A 9,548-nucleotide genomic window follows, 5' to 3' on the forward strand; every position below is an offset into this window, starting at 1 on the left:
ATGACATGTCCCAATACTATTCATATAGACTATAGAGTATGGACAGACTATTGTACTGGTTGTTTGTTCTAAGACTTTAGCACATAAAATAGCATTCCACTAACCTACAATCTACTCTTGAAAATACAAACTAAAGAAGTATATAATTTTAGAGGTACCAATAATAGGTATCTAAGGCTATGTTTGGAAACGATGCAAATAAGTGTGAATACAAATATGTATAGTGTAAAATGGTTTATATAAATTGTAAAGTTGGGTGAGTTTTGCATTGACAAATTTACCTTTTTATAAACATGCTTTTAGTTATTATGGATGCAAACATGAATTCCAATAAAGCATATGCCTTTTTTTTTATCAAAACTCCACTTGAATGCAAATTGACTTCTTTTTTATTGATGTACTTTTACATCTTATTATCAATGTAAATATGCATTGGAAAATGTGTTTTATGTCATTTGTCAATGCATAAATGTAATATTGTCAAACACAAGCAAAAGTGAACCAAAGTGCAAATTTACCTTGAACTGGGATTTATACTCCATTTGCATCGTTTCCAAACGCAGCCTAAAGGGATAAAAGAATTCAAATATAAATATCTTGTTTTAGTTAGATCTTCATCTACTGTTATAGTTGGCTTGTGCATGTATGAGTTAAAAGATTGATTAATAATCAATTAATCCATATCCTTATAAATGTATTCAATATATATAAGTTAAAAAGTGATTATTTATTTACAATCTTTTAATCCCTGTTAGTTTGTTGGTATCTCACTTACCTAGGTAAATGTGTTCATTTGCCTTTAAGGGGGCATTCTATTTTTGGGTTTTGAGATGGGGGAAGTTGGTCAATGGGATTCTGATTCCCATTGACCAAGAAACTCATGTTCTTTTTTTAGATTTATGTGGGGATTAGGGAAAGTTTATTTTCCTAAGTAAGTGATACACATCTCTTATGTGGGTAAATAACTTTCTCACAAGGGGGAGAAGCCACTAAAACTTGAATGGAACAAAAATGACCCTTTTAATAATAGATTTTTATGGCTAAAATGACCATTGCCTTATTTACCTGGGAAATAGAACATGGGTAAATGCACTTACTCAGGTAAATAACTTACCAAAAAGGGAACATGGCCTAAGTGTTTTCTAGGTAACACTTACTTGGGTAAGCAAGTTTATACATGTTATTTTACATAAGATTTACCTAAGTTCATTTAGTAGGGAAATTTTCAATCCAAAAATTTTACAATTATTGGTCTCCACCTGAGAAAGTTCATTTAATTTGCCCAAATAAGAGATGGGAATCACTTACTCTGGGTAAAGTGGCACCCATGAAAAACATGCTTATCCGTGAGACTCACCAATAACAACAAACGAACACAAAATTGTTGGTCAATGAAAATAACTTTCCCACTGACCAATTCCTCTCATTTGTAAAAAAAGCAAATAAAGCCTTAAGGGGTGTTCGTTTTTGGGGTTTTGAGAGGGGGAAAGTTTATTTTCCTGGTTATCACTTAAGTGATACTTATCCCCTAGGTGGGTAAATTAACTTTCCCATTTAGGGAAAAGTTGTCAACACTTGGATGGATCAAAAATACCCCTTTTGATAATAGAATTTTTAAGGCTAAAACGGTCATTATGTTTATTTACCTAGGAAATAAAAGAACATCGGTAAATGCATTTACCTGAATAAGTAACTTATCAAAAAGCAAACGGGACTTTAATTCTTTTTCATTCTAAACATACTAACATGGAATTGGAATCTTGGATTAAATAGAGAACCCAATAGGATCTGAATCTGAATCTAAGACCCCTAAATCCATTCAGATTTAAATTTGATTTTTTTTCTTAAATCTGATTCGACTCGAATGTAGCTGGATCCCATCATAATCCAACCCGATTGCAGCCTGAGTCTCACTTAACTTTGGCATCATTTTTTTACTCAACCCCCCAATCTAACTCCTTTCATAATTCCAACTGAATGACAATGGAAAGATCGAGTTCTAGTTGATATTTGCTTGCTGAGAATTTGCCTAATTTTAATTTTCCCAAACCCACAAATCCTCCGGTGGGCTTGAACTTTGAAGGGAACCTAATCCATTGCCATCCAGATCATTCGAGATGTAAAATCTAAAAGCATCCAAAAAATTCGGTTCCTATGTCCTTATTTTGTTGAAAAAGGAATGCTAGCCTCCTATTAGGGTTTACTTTGTCTGAATTAATTAGTATTATATATGAACAAAATTATATAATAAAATTCCCTAGTTGGAGGAATGGTGGGAAACCAAAATTCTTTTGATATCCTTAACGGTAACAAGCCTACACCTATAAAATACTTTTTCTTTTATTCAAGGAGAACAGTAGTGGTTTCCAGTTTCAGCCAAAATGTCCTTCACATGGTTTAGGCATCTCTTCTGAAACAAGCAAAAAAAAAACATTAATGGGTTTAAGTGGCTGGCATTTAAATCATTTTTCGCGTGGAATAAATTAGAAAAAAAATTACTTTATGTACACACTAACAAATGACCATGCAGTTGTCATTCTATGCCACGTGGCCCATATCATATGGGGCCGACCCACCAACCCAACCAGCTTGGTTGGGCTGGGCCAACCAATTAAAATAGGAACAGTTTCGAAGTAGATAGTTTTCAACTTGATCCATGCCCTATTTGTCGTCACCCATGTTTCATCCGAAAGAAAAACAAATTTTGTTTGGCTAGGTATTTGCATGAATGACTGTGATAGAAAAGAAGATTTAATTTCTTTCTCCTTTTTGTTGTTGTGGAATATCTGGAAGCTTAAAAATCTAAAGGTGTTTGAAAATTTTGATCCAAATCCACGGGTTATTTTTACTGTGATATATATAGGATGTGGAGAGAGAGAGTGATGATTTTTCAAGCAAAATTGTGAAATTCTTCTCTTCAACATCGAAGCCTTAGTCAATTGCACCCTCTTTTTTGGGAAGCCTCAGATCCAGGCCGTTTAAAATTGAATGTAGATGGGAGTTTTTTGTGTCCGGGACGCTCAGGTTTCGTAGCTGTGCTAAGGGACTCTGATGGGACAGTGTTAACGACAGTTTTTGGTAAATCCTCAGCCTCATCCCCTATCCAAGTGGAAGCATTGCCAATTCAGAATAGTTTGGAAGTTTTGAGCATGTTTAAGGATGAAGTTCTAATAGTGGAATCTGATTGCTCAGCTCTAGTGCGGGCTTTAAACTCAATAAAATTTGATCTAGCTTTGGACACAAATTTCCCGTGCATGGATATTAGTTTGCTTACTGAAGACTTGTCAATCTCTTTTGTACATGTTAATAGGTCTTGTAACAATGTAGCCTATGTGTTGCAAAAAAAGGTCTAAAAAAGTCTAGTCTGTTTGTCCATGATTCACCTCGGTGGATCCAAAATGTGGCCAATCAAGACTTAATTAGACATTAGTGATTGGTTTCCTTTCTCTTAGTTCTTTGTTCTAATACACTTCTTGCTTTATTTACCAAAAAAAGAAAGAAAAACAAATAGTATAGCCTTTCTTTTTCTCTTTCTTTCATCCAAGTTTCACATGCATGAAGCTAATTCTAATCTATTTACCAAAAAAAGCTAATTCTAATCAATGTTTTCCAACCCATTGTGACCCGTCCGGTTGGATCAGTGACATAATCATGGTTCTAATTTACAAAAAAAAAGGGGGGGGAATAGTGGTTGAACTATTAATAACCTGCCCGCCCAGAGGGAAAAGTGGTTCAATCTCCTAATCGGGTTTTAAAACATGGGAGAATGACTGTTCAGCCCAATGTCAAAATTTTTAGGCACAAAGCACAGTTGGGGTAGGTGCCAGCTCGGTATTTGACATTTTGAATTTTTATAGGTCTACACTAGAATTCAGAAATCTTCAATGGGTATGTCCGTGCTTTTTCGTTAAAACATTGGTTCCAATCAATATGCGGGGCCTACAGCCTATAAGCTATATTTGGTGAAAATTCGGAAGAATGAAATTGGTTGTTAATCAACCATTTGAAGGGTTTCCCACTTGAGCCTTTTTTTAATTAACTTCTCTAATTTTTTTATGTAGCTAAGCAAGTTGCCAACAAACATAACTTAGGCTCCGTCTGGTTTGTAGGAATAGGGGTGTGGAATTGGAATCAGAATGGACTATTCCGATTCTAACTGTTTGGTTGGGAAGAATCGGAATTCTATCATCATTCTTGCTGGAATGACATTTCCCCATTTGAAGGAATAGTCATTCACAGCCCATTTGAATGAATTCTATCATCATTCTTACTGATTCCAATTTTTATTCTCATTCATGTTTGAATCAAACAGACTATGGGAATAGATCATTCTAATTCTGACTGAGAACCAAACGGACCCTTGTATTATTTATCCAGCTAAACCAAAGCTTATCTTTAGCTCAGCTCTCCCAAATAAGTCCTAAGATGAAGGATTAGATGGTGGTGGTGGTGGTAGTTGTGTGGTCCAACTAGCTTATCTTCAGCTCAACCCTCCCAAACAATTACTAAGATGAAGGATTAGGTGGTGGTGGTGATCCAACCAGCTTATATCTTCAGCTCAGCCTAGCTATTTAGATAGTTTATCCAGAGTGTCTCAAAGCAGCTGAACCAATTTTGCTTAAAGTTCAGTTCATCCTTCCCAAACGGGCCCTAAACACATAGGCTTTTGGCTATCCATGCTAGGATTTAGACGGACAGCTATAAGTTATGGTTGGAGAGAAAAATCCTGAGAGGCAAATTGACCGTCGATCTGCCATTGAAGTACCATCCGCTTATTTCTTATCTAGGCCACTTTTCTTACCGAGAGTGCCTTTGTCAACAACAAGATTATGTGACTCTTGACATACATTTATACAGAGTTGAACCGAAGCTTGTCTTCGTCGATCTCAGCCCTCCGTTTAAGATAAAGGATGTATATATGTGTAGGTGGTAGACTGGTAGTGTATTGAAGAAATCCGCTGCAACCATGGTTGCATGCAACAATGCAACGCCCAAGCAAATGTACACACTAGCGTTCGAAAATGAAATAAGTAACCCATAAATCTACTTTTTTTTTTGGTAAAATACAAAAGCCTCCCCTGAACTTTCTGGTAATCATAGAAACCTCTCCTATAGTTTTACTTTAGCAAAAACTTCCTTGTTATTTAAAAAAAAAATTGACAAAAACCTCCCTTCCATCAATGATCATGACGGAAAACGTTAAACAAATGATCAAATCTTTCCAAATACCTATTTTACCCTCCTTCCAACATCCCGCTATCTCTTTCATCCCTACCAAGCTCCTTCACCCTCACCGACACATCCCGCTATACTGTCGTCGGAGACAGAGAAGCAACTAAGTCGTTGGGATCGCTGCCCAACCCGCCCGCTCTCTCTCTCTCTCTCTCTCTCTCTCTCTCTCTCTCTCTCTCTCTCTCTCTCTCGTTATCCTATTTGCCACTCCTCCGTTTTTCTCGTTGACGATCACACTCACTGGTGTGTTGTAGTTCTCACAGGTCAAACTTGTTGGAAGAAGACTCTACCACTTTCAAATGGAAGGATAAACAAAAACATTAATGGAAAGGCTCTCCTCAAAGTAAGAGTGGACAATCTCCATGTAAAGAAAGATAAGAGAAGGATAATGATCATCATCATCTCGTTGTTTTCGAGTAGCTTGATCTGTCTTTGTTAACTTGGTACTGATAGTTGTAACTACCTTGTTTGTTTTCTTAGCTTACTGCAACAAACCAAAATCGATTTAACCAAAAAGAAATATTGTAGAAGTTCCATTCTCTTTTACTTAGCAAGACCTCCAAGAAGCTATAAGTGATTTCAGCGAAGAGCTGGAAGGGGATTCTTTTGGAACTGTTTATAAAGGGGTTGATGTTGCAATAAAGAGTTAAGAGTAATTCAAGAGTGCGAGCAAGAGTTCAGAACAGAAATAAGTGTTATTGGACAGACCCACCACAAGAATCTAGTCTGATTGATTGGGTATTGCAATGAGGACAACATCGACTTCTTGTGTATGAGTTCATGAGCAATGGTGCTTTAACAAGCTTCCTTTTCAGAACTCCAAAGCCCAATTGGAACCAATACACCTATATTGTGTTTGGAACTGCAAGAGGGCTCCTGTATTTGCATGAAGAGTGTAGAACCCAAATCATCCATTGTGAAAATATACTTTTGATGATTGTTTTACACCAAGATTTCCGACTTTGGATTGGCAAAGCTTCTGATGAATAACTAGAGTCGAACTCATACAGTTATTAGGGAAACCAAAAGGTATGTTGCACCCAAGTGGTTCAGGAGACTAACAAATTAGGTAGAAGTGTTGGTTGTATGCATAGCAGATTCTACCAAGGCAGAAGTGTTGACTGCACTTACAAGGATCAGAATAATTAACAGATTAGGTATTCAGAACCTCTCCATTGAAGGCGATTCAGCAAACACTATAAAATGGTTAGGAAAACAAGAGACCAGACCGTGGAGACTTGGACACTTTCTAACGAAGGCAAGGGATTTACTAACAGCTTCTAATGCAAACCTGATTTGGATTCCAAGGGAATTTAATGCTCTTGTAGATGGACTAGAAAAATTAGGTGCTCTGTTAGAAGATTTATACTCTGAAGTGTTTCCTCCTGTATAATTCCTACAAATTTGATCCCTGTTTTTGTTTTTCTTTTCTTTATATGTGTACACCTTCTTATGTACCCTTCTCTTTTCTTAATGAATTCAATTACCTTACTCTCAAAAAAAAAGGAGTATGGCAATCACTACGAAGGTTGATATATATTGCTTTGAGGTCTTGTTGCCAGAGACCATCTATTCTAGGAAGAACATTCCAACAGAAACTGACGAAAATGACAACGGAGAAATTCTTACAGATTTGGCTTATAACTGCTGCTGTCAAAGCAGGTTAGATATCTACTGGAGAGATTTTTAAGGGTTGCATTTTAGCGCATTCAAGAAGAGCCATCACTAAGACTGACGATGAGGAAGGTCACGCAGATGCTAGGAATTATTGGAGTTCCAGTGCTTACATGCCCTTCTCCCTTTCACTCGGTTTTTGAAAGCTAAAGTGGTCCTCTGTTTCTGTGACCAAAATAGCCATTTTTTATCGAAATCTAAATTTGTTTCTTTACCACTGTGTTATTATGACAATTGAATAATCAACATGGCTCTTGATTATTGATTGTCCCAGAATAATGGGTTTTTTGCTTCTTTTCCCTTGCTTTAGTTTATCCCACTTATATCAAAGAACTGCAAGGACAGTTACTGATATGGTCCGATTCGTGTAGGGGCGGTGGAGGTTCCGTCTATGTGGGGGCGGTTCGGTGTTGTGTAAGGACGGTGGGGAGACAGAAGAGAAGAGCGGGGAGGTTATTGAGGGCAAATATGGTACTTTACAGAGTGATTAGATGATGTTTAGGGGTAATTTCGTAATTATACACGTTTTCTGGCATGATCATTAACGGAAAGGAGGTTTTTGTCAAATTTTTTAGAAATAGCGGAAAGGTTTTTACTAAAATGAAATTATAAGAAAAGTTTTTATGATTGTCAGAAAGGATTTTGTATCTTACCCTTTTTTTTATTTCAAAAACACTACATTGAACCATTAGAAGTGCAATTCATTAGGATCGCATGCGACCACGGTCGCAGCATATGTTTTTCTCATAGCAGTAGTGACAGTGGCAGACACGCAAGTAGACAGATTAATGCTTGCTTTGCTTTCTACTTTTACTCCTTTTTGGCAAGATGTGACCATTATCTTGATCGGCTGTAATAATTGAAAATTTCAACAAATATTCTATGCCCAGTATACGAATGTATCCATATCTGATATCCCATCACTGTATGATGTGAGTGATTCTACTCTGCAGTACGTCTCTGTAGCTGTTAACTTTCACAGTGGCACTAGTAATTGGCAAGTTTTATGATTTACATTGATGATCACTCAAGAATAATATCACTGCATTGGACCCAGCCATCGGTGCAATTATCCAGCAATTTTAGAACATTTAAGCTTTGTTTGGAATGAGTATAAATACAAATATGTACGGTATAGATGTATATAAGATAATATAAAATATAAAGTTTTGCATTCTATATATTTATATTTGTATTCCTTCCAAACTGAGCCTGGAATATAAATACAAATATGGAGAGTGCAAAAATATATATATTTTTTAATTATTTTATACGTATTTATACTGTACTGTATTCCTTTCAAAACTTAGCCTTAATTTCTGTTGTTATAGGAGCACGCATCCAAAAATCAAACCCATGAGACAACAAAGTGTTGACACAATGTGGTCTCAAGTCACAAAGCATATATAGACCATGCATAATAAAGTAGAAGAAGAAAAAAAAAGAGCTCAACAAATGGAACAAAAATGCCACAGAGATAGATAACTAGGCCAAAGGCAAAGGGAGACAGACCCCTTTATCCATGACATGACTCCATGTCTTAATATGTTATGGTTGATTGTGTTTCAATCTTTTCCTTGGGAGAATGACTGTTCATCCCACTACTGTACAGGTAAGATGAATCTCGTCGAAAGATCGATGCCAAATTCACGGACAAGATTACGGTTTATAAGAGGGGACCACTAGTAGATCGGACTATAGGGCTGTAATTTCAGATTTCTATGGAGTGCAGTGTACTTCACCACTTTTCCTTTCGCATGAGAAACAAAAATCATGAATTCCGTATGTCAAAGAAGATTACACGCTACATCAAGATTCAAGAGTGTAACTATCAACGTGAAAGAGGAGACACGAAAAAATGTAAAGAAGCACAACAAGAATGAGTTGTGAGGCAGCGCAATTCTTTGATCCGACCCGTCAACAGTCAACACAACGCCACGTACGGATGCATGGCTCCAACCAAAAGCAAATATTATGGATCTTAGGGGGACTAATAAAGTCTCACTCTCGGCAAGACGTCATTTCATCCAAAGGCCATGAATGATGAATCACAACTCACAGCCCAACTTCCATACCAAAAGCCTGAACTAATATAATTAAAGCCAGTGAATCACAGCCCTTGATATGGCCCATCTTAAAATTGGATGGAGTGACCTGAAGGTGGGCCTGTCCAAAAGCCATGATTTCAGGCTTTAGCCCAAGGCTACGCCATCAGGGGTAGCGAATTTCATCTCCAACTTCCATATATAGGCAATGCTTATAGCGATACAATATTGTGTTAGTAGTTCAGCTGGACCCATCTACTGATCACACTCTCTCAGGCAATTTACCAGATACATTTGCAAGCGTTGCAATAAGAATAAAGTTAAATCCAATATACTTAACATCATGCACCATCCATCTTCCCTGAAGAAACGTTCTGAGGTTATATAAAGCTGGTACTGCACAGACTTCAAACGTGTGTTCTACACTATTTGTTGTTGAAGTAGCTAGCACGAATAAAGCAATTAACTGTAGGTAATAGACACGTTAAAAGTAAAGGAAATCATCCATGGGCACGACGAATGGGCGCTTTTCAATGGCCAACAAGCATGAATGAAGCTTCTGCTGCTGCTTGAGAGTTGAGACTCAAGGTTTGATAT

The sequence above is a fragment of the Nelumbo nucifera genome, chromosome 6, assembly GCF_055504915.1.
Source record: "Nelumbo nucifera cultivar China Antique chromosome 6, China Antique-T2T, whole genome shotgun sequence".
Classification (NCBI taxonomy): domain Eukaryota; kingdom Viridiplantae; phylum Streptophyta; class Magnoliopsida; order Proteales; family Nelumbonaceae; genus Nelumbo; species Nelumbo nucifera.